General features: G+C 37.0%; 1 long non-coding RNA gene across 1 annotated transcript in view; it reads left to right on the forward strand.

The window, feature by feature from the left end:
* The first annotated feature begins 2,475 nt into the window (after positions 1-2,475).
* Positions 2,476-22,759, forward strand: part of LOC135273648 (uncharacterized) — an 83,558-nt gene continuing 63,274 nt past the window's right edge. Inside the window, exon 1 of the long non-coding RNA XR_010341419.1 lies at positions 2,476-2,544. This is a non-coding gene — a long non-coding RNA (uncharacterized LOC135273648). The remainder of the gene's footprint in view (positions 2,545-22,759) is intronic.

Here is a 22,759-nt window from a genome sequence, read left to right on the forward strand (position 1 = left end):
AGATCAAAGACAATGAAAGACAGAGATAACCACAAACAATGCTCTAGACAATGTCTAGGTTTTCCATGGTAGATGCCCCATAATCTTGGTGGTGCCTTGCACAATTTTTCCTGACAGCACTCAGTGTGATTTTGAGGCCTAGCAACAGACTCTTGTTGGGATAGATAGAACGGCTAGATGAAAACCACATAAGAAGTCTTACTTAGGAATTTGTGCAAGATTAGTTCAGCTAATTGCATCCTCAGATACCTGCAGCCACAGTAAAGCCAAAATCCAAGCTTTATATGGGGTAGCCTGACTCCAGAGATGTCTATACACCTTTTTCTGATAAGGAAGTCAAATTTCCAATGTTACTTGGAAAGGTGTTACTTTTATTATCAAGCTGGCCAAGCTGGGAAAGAGGGAAAAAAATGCACCAAGAAACCCATTCAACTCTGTGAAAGATAAGGAAGGGCCTCTGATGTTTGAATTGAGTGTTCCTCAGCTACTTGATATACAATAGCTCATTTAAATTTCCTACGAATCCTGAAAGATAGTTACTTTTATCCCTGTTTTTCCTACAAGGAAGCTGCAATTTCAAAGAGCAATGGGATTTTCTCAACTAAGGGAAGGAATTTGAACCAGGCCCATCTTTTCAAGGTCCATATTCTTTTCTATAGTTTAATTTTGCAGATTAGGTTAGTTCATTTATCTGCCATTTTTAGGAACCTCCAAATTTTTTTTTATGGAAGCTATAGTTTTCACTCTGAAAGAGAAAACAATTACATGTCAATGCAGTCTAGGTTTATTCTAGGAGATTCAGCAGCAACTTGAAAATTCATTTTTAGGAACAAATTTCACTAATATTTAAAAAATTGCTTTCCAGATGTCTAAATGTTTCTCAGATTTACCTTTAACTTCTTACATTTTTTATTAAGCTGAGATATTTAAAATACAGTCACTTCTCACAGGCACTTTACAATAGTAGAAGAAAATGTGCTATAAAGTACCAGAAAGTTGGACTGTACAGTCATTACTGTGAAGATGCTGAAATTGAGAGTCAGGATTGAAGATCTGTGTATTTACTTATTTCTAAGAATCTGTGACTAGTGGATCAAGCTACAATTACGTGGTGTGGGGAGCATAGTCTCTCAACCTTCTTTGGGAAGCAATATGATTGAGCTCCTTCAATGATGAATAAGTAGACTCCACTCCCAACACTGCTGTTAAACTCAAGTGTTACTCTTGAGTCTTTTTAAACCAAGTACCCAAGCTGAGGAAATATTTCCGTCTGTCTTCTGAACTTTGCTCAGTTTGCTCATGAGCTTTTCATAATAATCAGTGTGCTGCTAATAATTTGTATTCAGCTTGTTTAACACTTAACAACTTCTTTACATCATCTACACTTTCTTGCTGTACTTTGTATCTCTGCAGGATCTCTTCATATTGAAATATCAAACCCACTTAATATTTCTCCCTGAAATGTGATACTAGGGTAGGGGCAACCTGGCTAAGTATGTGGATTTTTAAAATCGGTAATGATAAAATAAATATGACCCTGTTGGTTCTTAATGACCAACAGACACAGATTTTAATAATAATTTAGCTGTCTAACACCTATTTAATCAATAATTTCATACTAAAATGTACAATTTGTGGTCTAATGTTAGTCACTGACCATTTCTGATCAATGTACAAGTATTTGGGGTATATTTCCTTAGAGTGTATGCTTCCCAAAGTAGAATTAACAAGTTTATCATTACTTTATTTTTTAAAAATGGAAATGATCAATGAATTGTAATTTCAAGAATCTTCCAATAGTCTGGTAATTTAGCTGAATCCACTTCTTTCCTGCGCTTATCTGTTCTCCAACCTGATCCCAGAGAAGGCTTTCCAAATCTCAACTTTGCTCATCTCTTTCCTTCCATGACTTCCCATCGCTTTAAGGGTTAAGATAATCTCCTTGTCATTCCCTACAGAGGCTACATGGCTGGGCCCCTTCTTATAACATGACTGTAGTCTAGATGAAATAATTACTGTCCCTGTCATACCTCAACTCACTCATCCATTTATCAAGGAGACTCTACCTGGCCCCCTCCTACCCTTAATTGGGTCACATATTCCAATTATATGCTCTCCAACTAAAACTAACCAAGGGTGCCATACAGTACTAATTAATGTGATCATTTGGTTATTGTCTGTTTTTGACATTAGCTTCTAAGCTTCTTAAGGGTAGGAATCTGCCCCCTTCTGTTTGCCACTGTATTCCCAATGCCTAGCACAGTGTCAAGTCCAGCAGAGGTGCTCAATAATTGCTGGGTGAATTAACAACAGAATGAACAGTCACCAGTTAAACACAAAAATTGAAGTTTCCTCTTGGCCTCTATAGTTTTATCTATTTATTGGCTAGTTTATTTTATCTGGGCTTTTCTGATTTTGCTTTATTTTGTAGCTGGTTTCACAAAATTGCATCAAAAAGGAAAAAAGGAGGGAAGAACTGAATAGGTACCAGGACCTTCAAAGAATGTTTTCACATGATCTCACTTAGTCCTCATAATCTGTGAGGTAGGTATTATTGCTCTCATTTTACAGAGGTGAAATTGAGTCTCAGAAATGTTATACAAAGTTATGCTACTTATACTAAGACATGATAGAGCCAGAGTATGAACCGAGACTTGCCTTTGGCTGCTGAACTTGGAGCTAGGGATCTTGGTTGGTCTGCAGGCTGGGTAGGCATCTACCCATCATCTTAGCAAGGCTTTCAGCCTCCAGTTTTCTCTTCTGCAAAATGAGGACTAGAAGCCCACATCACTAGTAATAATAAAATATTTCCTGCTGTAACCTACAATGAATATGTGATGCCAGACTGTGGTGACCTTCTATCTGTTGTGTAACCAACTATCTATCTCCTTTCTCAATTAGTAAGGAGTGGTAGATTACAAAACTGGGTACAAGTCTGCCCCTTCCCTGATTCCACACACTGTAGCAGCGCTCTCTTGCACTGACTTTGAGATTGGCTCTGTAACTTGTTTGGCTAATGGAATAGTAGCCAATGTGACACAAGCAGAGGTGTGAAAAAGTACATGTGCCTTGGGGTTTGCCCTTGGGCTGTACTTATGCCACAGAGGAGCAAACATGGACTAGAGTTTCAGATAATGAGAGCAAGTATCCCCATTGCACCAACCAATAGCTCGCCACCTTTTAGAGGCAGAACCATTTAACTGACCCTAGTCACCTGAAGAAGCCAGCACAGACCAGAAGGATCACTGAGTCCAATCTATGGATTCATGTGCCAAATAAATGCTTATTGTTTTAAACCATGACATTTTGAGTACTGATTACACATGTACATTATTTATTATTTTATTTTTTAAAGACTGGAAACAACAAAAACATCTAAAACCACAGTTTCTGGGAGAAGCACTTGTTTTTGCCCATCTTGTACCTCTCTTTGGACTTGACCTTGGCCTCCCGTTGGCCTTACATTTAAGAGCAGGGACTCTGAAGACATTCTTGTTTATGACAGTTTTTGTCTGAGGGAATATCCACAGAGCATCTTGTAGGCATGAAGTGATTGTGATTATAAACTTTCACAAAAGACTTGATCCTTCACCTCTTGAAGATTTTCTTCTTACCCAAGACAGTTGTCCTTCTGTCTCCTCCACAATTCTGCTTTTTTTTGTAGTCACTTATGTCACTCTAATTCTTCTCTGATTGCAAACTACTTGACAGCAGGAACAGTATATATTTTCCATTTGTTCAGTGTATTTCACAGAGTACATGTTCAGTACCTATTTGTTTGAGTTTAGTTATCCCAGAAAAAAAGATTAGTTCTTAATGCAGTCTTCCTGAACCTGTGAGTGATCCCTACTCATGAAATTTTCAAATCCGTGCAAATCTTCTCTTGTTTCCCTGCCCGGTATTATCTAAACAGAATATCTGCAAAATGGAAAGCAGAAGTCTTTGGTAGCTCAAAAAAAGACCATAAAACAGACATGTAAATTTAATTGACTGACATGTCAGTAGAAGTAGGTTTTAGTTACCAGTAAAATAAAAAACTCAAGACTTGGAGACTGTTTTCAGATTTGTGCCAGCCAGGTGGGCCGTACCCCCATGTGCTCGGTTCAGGGTCCACAAAGATGACTTGGGTATGGTCTCTGCTTTGAAAACAAGGCTAATCATAGTGACCAAAAGCTATGACAGTTGCGAAGTTTAACCACGTTTATGCAAATTTCATTGTAACTACTTTGAAGAAAAATTATCTGTACAAATTTAATGTCAATATTGTGGTTTAGAAGTAAAGTTCTAATATCAGTTTTCTTGGCTCACTCACAAATCTATTTTCAACTAGAATCTATTTGTTGTTTAAATGCCTTTCCCTTCCTTACCCTTGATGATGGGAGGTTCCTAATGGATCGTGAGGAATTCACTGAGAAATGGAACTTAGAGACCAAGAGACATTTGGACCGCCAAGGAGATATCCCAGCCCTGCTTCAACCCTCATTTTTCTCATAAGCACTCCAGTCCTATGACCTCACCCCAAACCTTTCCTTCATCTGAACATGTGCCACCTCTCAAATCCTACCCAACCCAGCCCTCATGGTGCACTGTCAGCAAGACTCTCTCCAGCACCCTTAACATCTTCACCCTGTGCTAGGTCCACCCTGCAAACCTTCTAATTACCTTGGATCATTTACACAAACTGCCTCCTTTGCTTCTCTACCCAGGCTTCTGAGAGCAATTGGAGAAATCTCACAATGATCACATTGCTAATGCTTATTCAGGCAGCATTTATTGAGCATCCACCATGCACTGGAGACAGTAGAAGAAACTGCTAGACTCAGAACAATACACAGAAAACAAGAGGGAGGTTCTGTTTCTTCTCAGAGCATAAAGTCTGGTGGGGTGGGGTAGTGGAGTGGAGTTCAACACTTACCCCACAGTGTGATAAGCGTTATCAGGATGGAAGAACAGAGTTCCCTGGAAGCCCAAAGGAGGGCTTCTAAATCAAAGACTTAGGGGGACAGAGAAATCTTTGCCACTTCAAATTCATGCCTTCAACTTCACTGGCACCATTGGCACCATTCAGCAATCCTTTTATTGTCTAGTCAGCTCCACCTCAATTCCCCCAATGGATGGTCAAACAGTCATTGTTCTGAAGAGCCCATCCATTCCTCAGATGACACAGTCTCTGACTATACTGAGGAAGTCCAACCCATATTTAAAAATCAACCTTTACTTCAACTCCTCCCCTCCTGGCTCAGAAGAGAAGGTGCCCAGCTTTTGACCCTATCTCTGTACCATCACCCACCAATTCATCTTGAGATTAGGACCCTGACAAGTTAGTTGGTTTATTTTCTTCCTTGCTTCTATTTCCTTATATTCAAGCTCTTCCTTTTAACTACTCAACCTCCAGCTAATAAACATATATAAAATTCTCATATACAAAAAGTAAACTATAAATAAATAGAACAACCCAAATATTTTCAGGTTTCACCAGCTTCCAGATTAAATCTAAATTGTTACCAGGTAAAAAAAATTTACCAGTTTATAAATGTTCTCTAGCACCTTGCAGATACTTCTAACTTAACCTCAACCCACGCCTGCCTCCAGGTATGCCTAGGATTCCCAAAGGAAAGGGAGAGCTCACACATGTTCATGAAAAAGCTGTGTTTATTTGTTGCTGTGCTGCTTTGCTAGAGACCTGCCTCTCCCAGACCACCCTTAGCTCGCCCATGTTAAGGTTCCATCACACACCACTAGAGAGCTACTGGCACCGCTGCTTCCAGCTCAGCACCCTCTGAAGGTTCCAGCTGAGTCAGCAATATGCCTAAGCCCTGGCCTCATCCTCAGCTGAGGTAGGGTTTTAAGCTAGTGTGCAGTCTGCTGGTGGCTGTGGCTACCAATGTTCTCGATGTAATGGTGTGAGCATCCACTGATCTGTACCCTCGTGGTGCCTGACTACTGGAATTTGCAGACAGAAGGGAAGGTAATGATTCCTACCACTTTGCCTTCATCTTCATTAGGAAAACCAGTAGCAATCATGCCCTCAACAGGCCCAGTACCTTGCCACAGGGAGTTCTGTGCTGTTATTTCCTATGTGAACAATACAACTCCATAGTTCTCTCTCTCAGGAGCAGTCCTGTCTAATAATCTAGTCTCTGCTTACCCACCTCAAACTAAACCCCACCTGGCAGACATGTCTATCTATGTCTAAACCTCCATCACAGATACAGCTCAAGGTTTCCAAGGAAGATCCTCAGCATCCTGTGAATCCCAGCACTTTGGGAGGCCAAGGCATGCAGATGATTTGAGGTCTGGAGTTTGAGACTAGCCTGGCCAACATGGTGAAACCCCGTCTCCACTTAAAACACAAAAATTAACTGGGCATGGTGGTTTACACCTGTAATCCCAGCTACTTGGGAGGCTGAGGCAGGAGAATCGCTTGAACCTGAGAGATGGAGGTTACAGTGAACTGAGATCGCACCACTGCACTCCAGCCTGGGTGACAGAGCGAGACTCCATCTAAAAAAAAAATAAACAAAAAGCAAAAAAACACAACTGATTATCTGGGGGGAAGAAGGATGTCACAAGTCAGTATAATAGTCTTATGCAAATTATGCAATAGCCATGACCCTGATACAAAAAATGAGCTCTGGTCTCCTCACATTTTCCCTTCACAGCTGAGCCCCTTACTTAAAAGTCAGCTATAATCTTTATTTCCTTGCTGTACACTCATTTTTAAATTTAATATTATCTTCTTTTAAAATATAGTTGTATATTCACTTGGTTTAAAATTCACAAAGTACAAAAAGCTATTCCTGGCTACCAAATGTCCCTCCTCAGACGCAACCAGTTTCCTGTGTATCCTATCAGGGATGTCTTATTAAACACAAGCAAAACCCTTTTTAAAAATAGCAATACCATCCTGTATGTACACACCACACTCTTCCTTTTTTCCCTTAACACTATAGGGATCATTTTATATCAACAGATGAAGAGCATCCTCATCCTTTTGGGGTGAGGGGAGCTGCGGAATATTCTCTTGCATGGTTGTACCATAAGTTATTTAACTAGTCCCATATTGCTGGACTTTGTTTTTAATTTTTTGTGATTGCAAATAGAACTGGATTCTTTTCCTGAGATGGACCTATATGGTTCACAGATTTTTTTTTTTAATGTAGTTTCCATTGAGACACCAAGATGTTACATTCCAAAGTAAGGTGGAACATATAATTTTGAAAGACGAAAAACCAATTTTGTGACTCTTAAGTTTCTCGCTTACAGAGTCAAGAGACTGTGTGGTTGTTAGAGGTTAGGAAGCATTATGAAGAGTAGGTCTATAGGTTGTGACTCCTGTCTCCCTATGATGGAGCACTGGACATTCTTAACCTGCATTTCATGACAAAGGAAAAAGCTTCAAGATGATTGCCCAGGAAGTTTCATATGTGGCACTGGAATTATGGGATCATGTATAACATCTACTTAGAAAAGCTAAAGGGTAAGGGATATCTGACTATTTGCTTGGGAGGTAAAGAGAGGCAGCTGCAGGGGAGCCTATGCTCTCAGAGTTGATTGGGACAAAGGATGTATAAGTATTTCCTTGGGACTAAAGGAGGACCCCAGGCAAGGGCAGTGTGAAATGTCTTGGGTTTTGTTTAAAAGGAATACCTAGGAGAAAAAAGTCTCAGCAGAACTGAAGTTGAAGTCACTAGCCAGTGCATAAGGACTGGGGAAGTATAAAAGTCTAGTTGTCATGGAGATGGATGCATCTTCATGAAGGGAATGTCAGGTGAGACATTACCCAGCAGTGGGGGGAGAGGGATCTAGGTCTTTAAGGAACCATGAAAGATCTCAAAGAGGAGATGTGTTTAAAAAATACAAAATCGACCACAGCCAGAATAGGTGTTGGTCACTGAGGTATTTTCTGCTTCCTTGCCTCCTCTTTTTCCCAGTGTTTCCCCTAGAGGGATCTGGAAGCAGGTTAGAAAGACAGGAGGACAGAGAAAAGCGCCGGAGGGGTGAGGGGGAGCCAGTGTTGCCCTCCTTCCCCACTGCTGGTGTCCAGCCTGCAATAGGCTGGACCTGAGAAAAGAGAGAAAGTTAAATGACAAGTAAAGTATTTATGATGGCATTGGAGCGAACATTTGAACTGCTGACAATAAAAACTTTTCATTAAACTGAAAATGACGAGAAAAGCCATAGGGCTTACATTAACTTTATTGAGGGACCGAGTTTCACAAATAAATTGAGAGAGACATTGGGGTACTTCCACTTTTTAAAAAGATGTAGACAGTCACAAGAAACTTACTTTCATCTTAGCAACAAGGACACTCCAAAGAAGTTATGAAATCATAGTTGTGGATGTTTTTTATTTTGTAAATCTGTCTGAGAGCTGAGGACATAAAGAAACCTAAGTGAATTAAGTGACAAGCCCTTTCAAGGAGAAAAGAGATTCATAGTTGTGTTCATTCCTGGCAGAGTGGTGAGAGAAGGAAAATCTGATGTAGACTGGAATATGGGAAAACCAGGCAAAATCGAAACAAACTTTTAATGGTCACATGTAGACTGGCGTAATAAATTTGAAATCCAAGGGTCTCCAGTCACAGAGCAAGTCTACACCAATTTAGAAACTCTTTCCTACAGTCCTTCACTAAGTTCATGGTGTTAATACTCAGAAGACTGAGGACAGACCAGGAGAAGTGAGAAAAATTCAACTCTGAAGGTTTGCAGGGAAGAATGAGGAGCAGCTGAAATGGTAAATATATATTTACAAACACACACACACACACACACACACACACACATAGAGAGAGAGAGAGAGAGAGAGAGATTGTTTAAAGCAAAAGGTAGCAATGTGTTTTGGGCCTTATAGTGTACATAGAAGTAAAATTTATAACCACCAGAAAACAAAGTCTAAGATGGGAGATGAAAAGCCTCTTTATACACTTCTAGGGTTCTGTACACTGTGTGTAACATTAATAAATATTTTTGAAGGTAGACTATGTTAAGTTAAAGATGCATATTGTACTATCTGAAGCAAACATTCAAAAAAGTACAACTAAAAAGTAAATCGAGGAGAGGAGGAGAAAAATCTAAGTAAAAAAGCATATTCAATCACTCAACAAAAGTCATCAAAGAAGGAACAAAAAAATCCAAAGACTAGAATCAGAAACAATAGCAATGTGGTAGACTTAGACCCCACCATACTGTTAATTATATTAATTTTAAGTTAACTAAATACTCCCTTAAATGTCAGAATTACTAGATTTGATTTAAAATTTCAGATCCAACTCTATGCTGTTTGCAAGAAAACTACTTCAAATATAAAGACAGGTAAAAAGTTAGAATGTACTGTAAGATAAAACATGCAAATACTAAGCATAAGAAGGGCTGTGTGGCTACAGTAATATCAGATAAAGTAGATTTCATGATAAATAATGTTACCAGAATTAAACGGCGACATTACTTAATGATAAAAAGCATAAGTCTTCAAGAAGACATAACAATTCTCTAAATGTGCATGTGCCTGATAACAGAGTTTCAAATACATGGAACAAAAGCTAAGAGAATAAAAGGAAGACATAGAAAAATCCACAAAGCTGTAAATTTTAACACCCCCCTTTCAGTAATTGATAAAATAAATAGACCAAATCAATAAGACTATAGAAGGTGTGAAAACTGCTATTAGCCCCATTACTATTTGATATTTTAGAAAAATATCCAAGACTTCATCCAAGAAGATACTTTTTTTTTCAAATGTACAAGGAGCATTCACTAGGGTAAATGTACAGCATATGTCCTCTGTCCAAAATAATATTAAATTAGCAATTGTTCATCATAAGACATCTAAACAATCTTCAAATATTTGGAAAGTTAGCTAGACATATCTAAATAGCCCCTGGTGTAAAAGAAGAAGTCAAAAGGGCAATTAGAAAGTATTTTCAACTGAATGGTATTAAAAATTCAACATATCAAAATTTGGAGATGCATTAAAGCAGTTTTAGAGGGCAATTTATTACTTCAAATGCCTATATTAGAAAATAGAAATGGCATAATCAATAATCTAAGTTTGCCACTTAAGCTAGAACAAGAAGAGAAAATTAAACCCAAGATAGATACAAGAAAGGAAATATTAGAGCAGAAATTAATGAAATAAAAAACAGACAAAAATAGAGAGAGTTAATTCAAAAGTTGTCATGAAAAAAAAATAAAACTGATGGCCGGGCCTGGTGGCTCACACCTGTAATCTCAGCACTTTGGGAGGCCAAGATGGGCAGATTATTTGATGCCAGGAGTTCAAGACCAGCCTGGCCAACATGGAAAAACCCTGAAACCCCATGTCTACTGAAAATACAAAAATTAGCCAGGTATGGTGGCACACACCTGTAATCCCAGCTACTTGGGAGACTGAGGCAAGAGAATCCCTTGAACCCAGAAGACAGAGGTTGTAATGAGCCAAGACTGCACCACTGCACTCCAGCCTGGGCAACAGAGTGAGACTCTTGTCAAAAACAGTAATAACTTAAAAAATAAATAAAATTGATAAACCTCTAGCAGGACTGATCAAAGGACTCACATGCACACAGAGAGAAAGAGAGAGAAAAAAAACCCAATCAACAATAACAAATGAAAGCAGCAATTTCACTACAGAGCGGTAGACATCCAAAAGAGAATAAAGCATATGATAATCAACCTGTGCCAATTGTCAGGAACTGTGAAGGATCTTAAATTGTCAAAAACTGTGATATTTCCACTCTATTTGCAAGCTTGCAAGTTAGCGTGCCAGGCTTATGTATGTTGGTAGAAGATCTGAGACACCTGGGTCACAGACTAAGGCCTTTATTACTCATGGCACAGCAAGTCACATAAGCTTCATGCTTGAGTCAGTTCCTCTTCAATCCTCAAGTTCCATAGGGTGACACAAGCAGTTCAGGTGTGTTGTGTACACAGCTAGTTTGTGTCAGAGCTGAGAAATCTCAAGGTTTAGATTAGATAAGAAGCTGTAAGTAAAACTGACTGCACTTTGCCCCAGAAGGAGACATTATCTTTATTTTACTGGACAGCAAACAAACCTGCCTTCTACTCCAGAGAGAGAAACTATCTATGTCTTTATAGAGTACTCGCCATAGAAACATCTTGAAAGGCGAGTGAACCAAAAGCTATTGGTGTTTCCACTCGAGATGCGCAGAAATACAACAGACCCATAGAGAATTGTCTCCTAATATCAATTGGTGGATTGGACAGGCTCCTTGAAGAAAAGCAACTTATGCAAACTGACACAAAATACGTAAAGTTAAGTAACTAAATATCTGGTAAATTCAATTTACAATCAAAATATTCCCACAAAGAAATTTCAAATTTTCTGGGTTTATTTAATCAAAAATAGAAGAAAAATCTTTCAGAACATAGAAGGGGAGTAAAAATTGACCATTTTTTATGATGCTAGCATAACTCCAATAACAATACTTAACAAAAAGATTTTTTAAGTTACAGACCAACAACCCATATGGATGGAGATTTAAATAAACTTGAACATTTTTTAAAAAAATTTTGAGGGTACGTAGTAGGTGTATATATTTATGGGGTACATGAGATGTTTTGGTACAGGCTTGCAATGCATAAAAATCACTTCTTAGAGAATGGGGTCTCCATTCCCTCAAGCATTTATCCTTTGTGTTACAAACAATTCAATTACACTCGTTTAGTTATTTTTAAATGTACAAATAAGTTATTATTGACTACAGTCACCCTGTTGTGCTACCAAATAATAGATCTTACTCATTCTTTCTAACTATTTTTCTGTACCTATGAACCATCCCCACCTCTTCCTTACCCCTAACTACCCTTCCCAGCCTCTGGTAACTATCCTTCTACTCTCTGTGTCCATGAGTTAAATTGTTTTGATTTTTAGATCTCACAAATAAGTGAGAACATGCAATGTTTATCTTTCTGTGCCTGACTTAATTTTACTAAACATAACAATCTCCAGTTTTATCCATGTTGTTGCAAAGGGCAGAATCTCATTCTTTTTTAGTGGCTGAATAGTACTCCATTGCATATATGAACCACATTTCCTTTATCCACTCATCTGCTAATGGACATTTAGCTTGCTTCCAAATCTTGGCTATTGTGAACAGTGCTCCAACAAATATGGGAGTCCAGATATCTCTTTGATGTACTGAGTTCTTTTCTTTTGGGTATATGCCCTACAGGGGGATTGCTGGATCATATGGTAGTTCTATTTTTAATTTCTTGAGGAACCTCCAAATTGCACTCCATAATGGTTGTACTAAACAAACTTTAAAAAAGTTAGCAAGTTGAATACAGAAATACATAAAAAGCATGACCAAGTTCGTTTTATTCCCAGAATATAAAGTTAGTTTATTATTTGAAAAATCAACCAGTAATTGGCAATGACAGGATAATTTAAAAATAGGAATATTGAATAAATCCAAAAAAAGTGTTTGACAAAATTCCACATCTATTCATGATAAAAATTCTCAGCAAATGAGAATAGAAGGGTACTTTTTCAGTGTGATAAAGGTCATATACAGGAAAACCAATAGCTATTATTACAGATCACAAAATGATAGATACATTTCCTCTATGATCTGGAAAAATGTACACTTTGATCACTTCTATTAAACATTGTATTGCAATCTAGTCTAGTGCAATAAGAAAAGAAAAAGAAACAGTTTGGAGAGGAAAATGTAAAACTGTCACTATTTGCAAACTACAGAATTGCAGGCATGGTTGTGCATTTAAAACACTCATTATAATTTACCAAAAACTATTAGAACTGACAAGTAAATTTGTAAGGTAGTATGATACATGCTCAATGTGCAAATCTATTGTATTTCTATATACTATCACTAAGCAATTGGAAAATTAAATTATTTTAAAATACTATTTATAGTAGCATTTAAAAACTAAATAACTGGAAATTAAACTAAAGGAAGACATACAAGACCTATGCATTGAAAATTACAAAAATGGTTGAAAACTATTAAAGAAAACACAAATACATTGAGAGATATATGACCCACACATTAAAAATTGCAAAAGGTTGATGGAAAAATATTAAAGAAAACACAAATAAATTGGGAGATATATATGGCATTCATTAATTGAATAGTTTAATGTTAAGATGTTCATTCTCCCCGAATTTATCTACAGATTTAATATACAAACAAATTTAGCCAAGTTATTTGAAGACATTTAAGCTGATTCTAAAAATTTTCTGAAAATGCTAATGATCTACAAGAGCAAAAATGATTCTGGAAATGAACAAGTTCAATTAATTGGGAGGACTTACACTACACAATATCAACAATTATTATAAAACTATGGTCATCAAGACTGTTTGATATTGCCATAAGAATAGATAAATAAATTAATATACCATAATATAGATTAGAGGTATTGACTCACATAATTTACTTTTGACCAAGGCACCAAGTCAATTCAAGGTCTTTTCAAGAAATGATGGGAGGGAAACTAAATATCCATATGGAAAAATAAAACAAGGAATCTTGTCATGAGTTCTATAGTGCATCATCCCTACATCCCTCCAACCCCATCCCTACCCCAGTCATTTCACTCTTCCTCCTGCACTGTGACTCATTTTCTCTTTCGCTAGCATGTTGGTGGCTGCTAACAGCTCACAACTGAGTACCTGTCTCCCCCAGGAATTGTTCTGGTCAACCAATATCACAATCTTTCCCTGGTGGCAGCTCAAATCGCATAACTGGTTGATGTTCAAATGCCCAGCTCTTTCACCTCATTTGGAATGATGCTAAGGAGCTAGACAAAATATCAGGCTCCTCATAGGATTCACTGAAGCCCCTGTTGCATCACAGTTCAACTTCTTCCTCTGCCCAATTCTGCTTTCTTCAACCCTCACAAGTATTTTAGCTGTGAATACTCCTGCATGTAAGTCTGTTTCATGGAGAACTCAATCTATAACAAACTTGACCCTTACCCCACTCCCTACCCAAAGAAATAATCTGAGATGGATTATAGATCTAAATGTGAAAGCCTAACAATACAATTTCTAGAATCACTCATGGGGGAATATCTTCATGACTTTGAACTAGGAAAGATTTGCACACCCCTCCCCCAATCCCAGGTGGCACAGCTTGCAACTCCAGGAGAGACTCCCTCTTTCTGATTGAGAGGAGAAGGGAGAGTAAAGTGGACTTTGTCTTGTAACTTGGATACCAGCTCAGCCACAGTAGAATAGAGCACCAGGAAGAATCCTGAGGCCCTAGCTCGTAGTTGGCATTCTTAGACATACCCTGGGTCGGAAGGGAACCTGCTGGCTTAAAGGGAAGGACTCAGTCCTGGCAGGATCCATCACCTGCTGACTAAAGAGCCCTTGGGCCTTGAATGAACCTCAGTGATACCCAGGCATTTATCACCACGGACCTTGAGTGAGACCTAGGGCTATACTAGCTTTAGGTGAGACCCAGCACATTTCCAGCTGTGGTAGTGACAGAGAGAGACTCCTCTGCCTGAGGAAAAGATAGGGAAGAGTAAAGGGAACTTTTTATTGCAGCTTGGGCACTAGCTCAGTCACAGTGGGATAGAGCACCAAGTGGGCTCCTGTGGTCCTTGATTCCAGGCATTGATTCCTGGATAGCATTTATGGATCCATCCTGGGCCAGAGAGGAACCCACTGCCCTGAAGGAAGAGACCCAGTCCTGACAGCATTGACCACAGCTGAGTGAAAAGCTCTTGGGCCTTGAGTGAACATCAGTGGTAGCCAGGAAGTAATCACCTTGATCTTGGGGTTTGGGTGGCCATGGAGAGAGACTCGTTAATATGAAGAAAGGAGAAGGAAGAGCAGGAAGAACTTTGTCTTGGGGCTTGGGTGCCAGTTCAGCTGCAGTGGAATAGAGCACCAAGTAGGCTGGGTGAGGTGACTCGTGCCTGTAATCCCAGCACTTTGGGAGGCCGAGCTGGGCAGATCACTTGAGGTCAGGAGTTCAAGACCAGCCTGGCCAACATGGTGAAATCCTGTCTCTACTAAAAATACAAAAATCAGCTGGGTGTGGTGGTGGTGGTGGTGGTGGGTGCCTGTAATCTCAGCTACTTGGAAGGCTGAGGCAGCAGAATCACTTGAACCTGGGAGGCAGAAGTTGCAGTGAGCTGAGATCACACCACTGCACTCCATCCTGGGTGACAGAGTGAGAATCTGTCTCAAAAATATATAATAATAATAATAATAAAGCACCAAGTAGATTCCTAAGATTCCCAACTCCAGGTCCTGGTTCCCAGATATCATTCTGGGACCCACCTTGGTAAGGTGGGAGTTCACTGCCCTGAAGGATAGGACACAAGCCTGGCTGGATTCACCACTTGCCTACTGAAGAGCCCCTGGACCTTGAGTGAAAGTTGATAGTAACCAGGAAGTGGTTGCCAGGGTCCTTGGATGAGACCCATTGCTGTGCTGGCTTTGGGTCTGACTCAGCATAGTCCTATTAGTGGTGGGCACAGGGTTGCTTGTTTCACCCCTCCCCCAGCTCCAGACATCTCAGCATGGAGAGAGGGACTCTGTGTTTTGGGGCTAGAGTAAGGGAAGAGAACAAGAGCCTCTGCCTGGTAATTCAGAGAATTCTCCCATATCTTACCCAAGGCCCCTCTATGATTCTACAAGAGTCACAGCATTACTGGGCTTGGGGCATCTCCTAATGCAATACAGCTACAGTCACCAAAGATTTAGATCATAGCAGTCAATTCCCTTTGAATACTTGGAAAACCTTCCCAAGAAGGCTGGATATACAAACAAGGCCAGATTGTGAAGAGCACAATAAATACCTAATTCTTCAATATTTACACATTGGCAAGCATCCACAAACATCAAGACCATCCAGGAAAACATGACATCACCAAACAAATTAAATAAAGAACCAATGACCAATCCTGGAGAAACCTTTCAGACAGAGAATTCAAAATAGCTGTTTTGAGGAAGCTCAATAAAATTCAAGATAACACAGAGGAGGAATCCAGAATCCTATTAGATAGATTTAACAAAGAAATTAAAATAATTTTTTAAAATGAAGCAGAAATTTTAGAGCTGAAAAATTCAATTGACATACTAAAGAATGCATCAGAGTCTTTCAACAGTAGAATTGATCAAGCAGAAGAAAAAATTAGTGAGCTTGAATACAGTGTGTTTGAAAATATGCAGCCCAAGGAGACAAAAAGAATAAATAAAAAAGAATGCAGTACACCTACAAGATTTAGAAAATAGCCTAGTTATTGGCCTTATAAAGGAGATAGAGGGAGAGATCAGGATCGAAAATTTATTCAAAGGGATAGTAACAAAGAACTTTCCAAACCTAGAGAAACATGTCAATATTCAAGTAAGAGAGTTATAGAAGAACATCAATCTGATTTAACATAAAGAAGACCACCTCGAGGCATTTAATAAACTCCCAAAGATCAAGGATAAAGAATCTTAAAAGAAAGCAGTAAGAAAAAAGAAACAAATAACATACAAATGAGCTCCAACACATCTGGTAGCAGGTTTCTCAGGGAAACCTTACATGCCAGAAGAAAGTAACATGACCTATTCAAAGTAATGAAGGAGAAAACTTTCATCCTAGAATAGAATATCCAGTAAAAATAGACTTCAAACATGAAAGAGAAATAAAGATTTGCCCAGGCAAACAAAAAGCTGAGAGAGCTCATCAACACCAGACCTGTGCTATGAGAAATGCTAAAGGGAGTTCTTCATTCTGAAAGAAAAGGGAGCAATAAGAAATTATCTGAAGGTATAAAACTCACTGTAAATAGTAAGTACACAGACAAACACAGAATATTATGACACTGCAATTGTGGTGTGTAAACTACCCATATCTTGTGTAGAAAGACTAAAAGATAAACGTATTAAAAATAATAACCACAACAACTTTTCAAGACATAGACAGCACAATAATATATAAATAAAAACAATAAAAAGTTTAAATGGAAGATAAAATTAAAATGTAGTATTTTTATTATTTCTCTCTTAGCTTATTTATTAATTTGTTTGTTTTCACAATCAGTGTTAAGTTGTCATCACTTTAACATAATGGGTTATAAGATGTTATTTGCAAGCTTAATGGTAATCTCAAATCAAAAAACCTACAACAGATACACAAAAAATGAAAAAACAAGAAATTAAAACATGCCACCAGAACAAACCACCTTCACAAAAAGGAAGAGAGAAAGGAAAAAAGGAAGGAAGAGAAGACCACAAAACAACCAGAAAACAAATAGCAAAATGACAGAAGGAAGTCTACTTATTAACAATAACATTGAATGTAAATAAACTAAACTCTCCAATTAAAAAAATAAAGTGACTAAATGTATAAAAATTTTTTAAAAAAATAAACAAGACCCAACTGTCTGTTTTTACAAGAAACATACTTCACCTATGAAGACACACATAAACTGAAAATAAATGGATGGAAAAAGATATTCCATACAAATGGAAACCAAAAGAGAGCAGGAGTAGCTATACTTACATCAGACAAATTTAAAGACAAAAACTATAAAAAGAGGCCAAGAGAGTCATTATATAATGAAAAAGGGATCAATTCAGCAAGAGGATATAATAATTGTAAATATATGTGCACCCAACACTCAAGCACCTAGATATATAAAGTAAATATTATTAGAGTGAAAGAGAGAGAGAGACTCCAATACAATGATAGCTGATGACTTTGACACCTCACTTTCAGAATTGGAAAGATCATCTAGACAGAAATCAACAAAGAAACATCAGACTTAATGTGTACTACAGAACAAATGGACCTAATAGATATTTATGTTTCAATCAATGGCTGCAAAATATACATTCTTCTCCTTATCATTTGGCTTATTCTCAAGGATAGACCATCTGTCAAGCCACAAAACAAATCTTAAAGGCTTCAAAAACGCAAAAATGAAACCATATCAAGTATCTTCACTGACCACAATGGAAAAAACTAGAAATCAATAACAAGAGGAACTTTGGAAACTATACAAACACATGAAATTTAAACAATATGCTCCTAATGACCAGTGGGTCAATGAAGAAATTAAAAGGGAAGTTAAAAAATGTCTTCAAATAAATGAAAATGAAAACACAACATTCCAAAACCTATGGGGTACAGCAAAAGCAGTACTAAGAGGAAAGTTTATAGCAATAAGCACCTCGATTAAAAAAAGTAGAAAAACTTCAAATAAACAAGTTACTGAAGCATCTTAAAGAACTAAAGCAAACCATCCCAAAATTAGCTTAAGAAAAGAAGTAATAAAAGTCAGAGCAGAAATAAATGACATTGAAAGAAAAAACACAAAACATAAATGAAACAAAAAGTTGGTTTTCTGAAAAGTTAAGCATTGGAGAGAAGACTCAAATAAAATCAGAGATAAAAAAGGAGCCATTATGACTGACACCGCAGAAAATCAAAGGACCATTAGAGGCTAATATAAGCAACTATATGCCAATAAATTGGAAAACCTACATGAAACAGAGAAACTCCTAGACACATACAACCTATCAAGATTGAACCACAACAAAATACAAAGCCTGGATATACCAATAACAAGTAATGAGATTGAAGCTGTAATGAAAAATCTCCTAGCAAAGAAAAGCCCAGGACTCGATGACTTCACTGCTGAATTTTACCAAACATTTAAAGAATAACTAATACCAGTTCTATTCAAACTACTCCAAAAAAATAGAGGAGGGAACACTTTCAAACTTATTCTATAAGGACAGTGTTACCCTCCAAAACCAGACAAAGACACATCAAAAAATAAAAAGAAAACTAAAGGTCAATATCCCTGTTGAATATTGATGTAAAAATTCTCAATAAAATACAAACAAACAATTCAACAACACATTGAAAACAGTATTCATCATGATCATGTGGGATTTATCTCAAGATTGCAAATATAGTTCAATATACACAAATAAATAAATATACATCAAATCAACAGAATAAAGGCCAAAACCATATGATCATTTCAACTTGTGCTGAAAAAGCATTTGATAAAATTCAACATCCCTTGATGATAACCCCCACCAAAAAACTGGGTATAGAAGGAGCATACCTCAACACAATAAAAGCCATATACGACAGATCCACAGCTAGTATCATACTGAATGGGGAAAACTGAAAGCCTTTCCTCTAAGATCTGGACCAAGACAAGGATGCCCACTTTTACCATTGTTATTTGACATACACTGGAACTTCTAACTAGAGCAATCAGAAAAGAGAAAGAAATAAAGGGCATCCAGACTGGAAAAGAAGAAGTCAAATTTTGCCTGTTTGCAGATGATAAGATCTTATATTTGGAAAAAACTAAAGACTCCACTGAAAACCTATTAGAATGGATAAACAAATCCAGTAAAGTTGCAGGATACAAAATCAACATACAAAGTTTATTAACATTTCTATATAATAACAGTGAACAATTAGAAAAAAGAAATGAAGAAAGTAATCCTATTTATGGTAGCTACAAATAAAACAAGATACTTAGGAATAAACTTAACCAAAGAAGTGAAAAATCTCTACAATGAAAATATAAAACATGATGCAAGAAATTTAAGAGGACACACACACACACAAATGGAAAGATATTCCATGGGCATGGATTGGAAGAATCAATATTGTTAAAATGTCTATACTAACTGAAGCAATCTACAGATTCAATGCAATCCCTATCAAAATAACAATGACATTCTTCACAGAAATAGAAAAGATAATCCTAAGGTGTGGAACCACAAAAGACTCAGAATATCCAAAGCCAACCTGAGCAAAAAGAACAAAACTGAAAGAATCACATTATCTAACTTCAAATTATACAACAGAGCTGTAGCAACCAAAACAGCATAATACTGGCATAGGAACAGTCACACAGAACAATGAAACAGCATAAAGAACCCAAAAATAAATTCATACATCTACAGTGAACTCCTTTTTTACAAAGGTACCAAGAATATACACTGGTGAAAGTACAGTGTTTTCAATAAATATTGCTGGGAAAACTGGATATCCATATGCAGAGGAATGAAACTGGACTCCTATCACTCGCTATATACTAAAATCAAATAAAAATTGATTAAAGCCCTCAAACAACGAAACTACTAAAAGAAAACATTGGAGAAATTCTCTGGGACATTGGTGTGGGTAAAGGCTTTTTGAGTAATACCTCCAAAGCACAGGCAATGAAAGCAAAATGGACAAATGAGATCACATCAAATTAAAAAAATTCTGCACAGTAATGGAAGCAATCAACAAAGTGAAGAGACAACCCACAGAATGGGAGAAAAATTTTCAAGCTATCTATATGGCAAGGGTTTAAGAGCCAAAATATATAAGAAGCTCAAACAACTCTACAGGAAAAAATCTAATAATCCAATTTAAAAATGGGCAAAAGTTCTGAATAGATATGTCTCAAAAGACATACAAATGGCAAAAGTGTGTATGAAAAGGTACTCAACATCACTGATCATCAGAGAAATGCAAATCAAAACTACAATAAGATATCATCTCACCCCAATTAAAATGACATATCCAAAGACAAGCAATGACAAATGCTGGTGAAGATATGGAGAAAAGGGAACCCTCATGTACAGTTGGTGTGGATGAAGATTTGTATAGCCATTATGGAGAACAGTATGAAAGTTCCTCAGGGAAAAAAAAAAAAAAAGACAAAGATGGAACTACCATGTGATCCAGCAATTCCACTGTTGGATAGTTATCCAAAAGAAGTGAAATCAGTATGTCAAAAAGGACATCTGCACTCCCATGTTTATTGCAGCACTACTGACAATAGTCAAGATATGGAAGTAACCTAAGTGCCCATCAGCAGATGAATGGATAAAGAAAATGTGGTACATATACATAATGGAGTACTATTCAGCCATATAAAAGAATGAGATCCTGTCATTTGCAACAACATGGATGGAACTAAAGGACATTGTGTTAAATGGAATAAACCAGGCACAGAAAGACAAATATCACATGTTCTCACTCATTTGTGGGATCTAAAAATTAAAACAATTGAGCTCATGGAGATAAAGAGTTGATGATGGTTACCAGAGGCTGGGAAGAGTGGTGGGGCATGGGGAGGATGGAGATGGTTAAGAGGTACAAAAATATAGTTAGCCAGAATCTAGCATTTGATAGCATAACAGTGTGACTACAGTCAACGATATCATACATTTTTAAACAACTAAAAGAGTATACTTAGAATGTTTGTTACACAAGAAATGATAAATGCTTGAGGTGATGGGTACCTCATTTACCGTGATGTGACTTTTATGTACTACAAGCCTGTATCAAAACATTTCATGTATCCTATAAATGTATACACCTACTGTGTACCCATATATTTTTTTAATTATTTAAAAAAAAAAGAAATGAAAGACAAGCCACAAACGGGGAGTGGGGGGAGAACCTTACAAGGCAAAATATATGTGGAAAATGAACTCATATTCAGAAATATAAAATACTCTTTACAAATAAACAAGATAAAGACAAATGACTCCATTACAAATGAACAAAAGACTTAAACAAAAATAAATTTATGAAAAGCCAGTAAGAACACAAAAAGGTGCTTAACGTGATCATTATGGAAATGCAAATTAAAGGCACAAAGCAACACTGTTTCGCAATTACTTAGAATGTGTAAAATTTTAAAAGATCAACAATATAAGGCAAGGATGTGGAACACCTAGACCCCTCATATATTGTTGATGGAATGTAAAATTCTGTAAAAACTTCAAAAAACTGTTTCCAGTCTCTTATAAAGTTAGATATACATCTACCCTATGTCTCAATATAATTTCACTCCTATGTAAGAAATGAAAGTATATATCCACAAAAAAACTTGCATAATAATGTTCCCATATTAGCCAAAAACTGGAGTCAACCCACGTATCTGTCAATAGAAGAACATGTGAACAAATTGTGTTATATCCATTCATTGGAATAATCCTCAGCAATTACAAAAATGAACAAAATGAAAAGATCCCCAAAACATGTCAAACAAGAAAAGCCAGACACAGAATAATCATGGTGTTTGATTCCATGTAAATGAAATTTGAAAAGAATAAAATAGATCTGTGGTGATATAAATCAGAAAATAATTGCATCTAATAGATTATAATGGAGCATGATGAAATTTCTGTTGCAGTTGAAATGTTCTAAAGTATTTTTACTTGCAGGGTTTCAGAAAGTGTTTAGAACAGATATGGGGGGAAAGAAACCCCACAAACTTACCAAGGTTAAATGTAGTATTTTTAGGATGAGATAGATAGCAATTTCTTCACAAAGTTGTATCTTCAAGGTCATCACACACCTGCCAAATTTAGTATTGTGAAAATCAGCAATTACTTTTTCCTAAAGAGTTAGCAACTTAATAGAAAGAATTCAAGGTTTTATTTATTTTGAAGACTAGTGTTAAAGAGTGCCCCTTTATTGTTTTCCCTTTGTTTTGTTTTTATTTATCTCAGGATGCAAAATGCTCATTTTTGTTTCCCTTTTTTCACTGTGATATAGGAATACATTAGTCATTTGGTAGTAAGACAGGGTATAACCTTTGCTTTCTCAAAATAAAAGACTCTATTTCAACACCAGAGATTCTTGGGAATATCAAGGTTATCGTTGTCATTGTATTTTGCTGTTATACCATATGCCTTACTCTTAATAAGTAAAAGTCCTTCCTCTGGTAGCTAGGAGATCAGGAAGGAATATAATAAATCTTATTTTAATTGTATCAGTCTTCTCACAGG

The sequence above is a fragment of the Aotus nancymaae genome, unplaced genomic scaffold, assembly GCF_030222135.1.
Source record: "Aotus nancymaae isolate 86718 unplaced genomic scaffold, 86718_ANA_hifiasm-v0.15.2.pri h1tg000008l, whole genome shotgun sequence".
Taxonomy (NCBI): Eukaryota; Metazoa; Chordata; class Mammalia; order Primates; family Aotidae; genus Aotus; species Aotus nancymaae.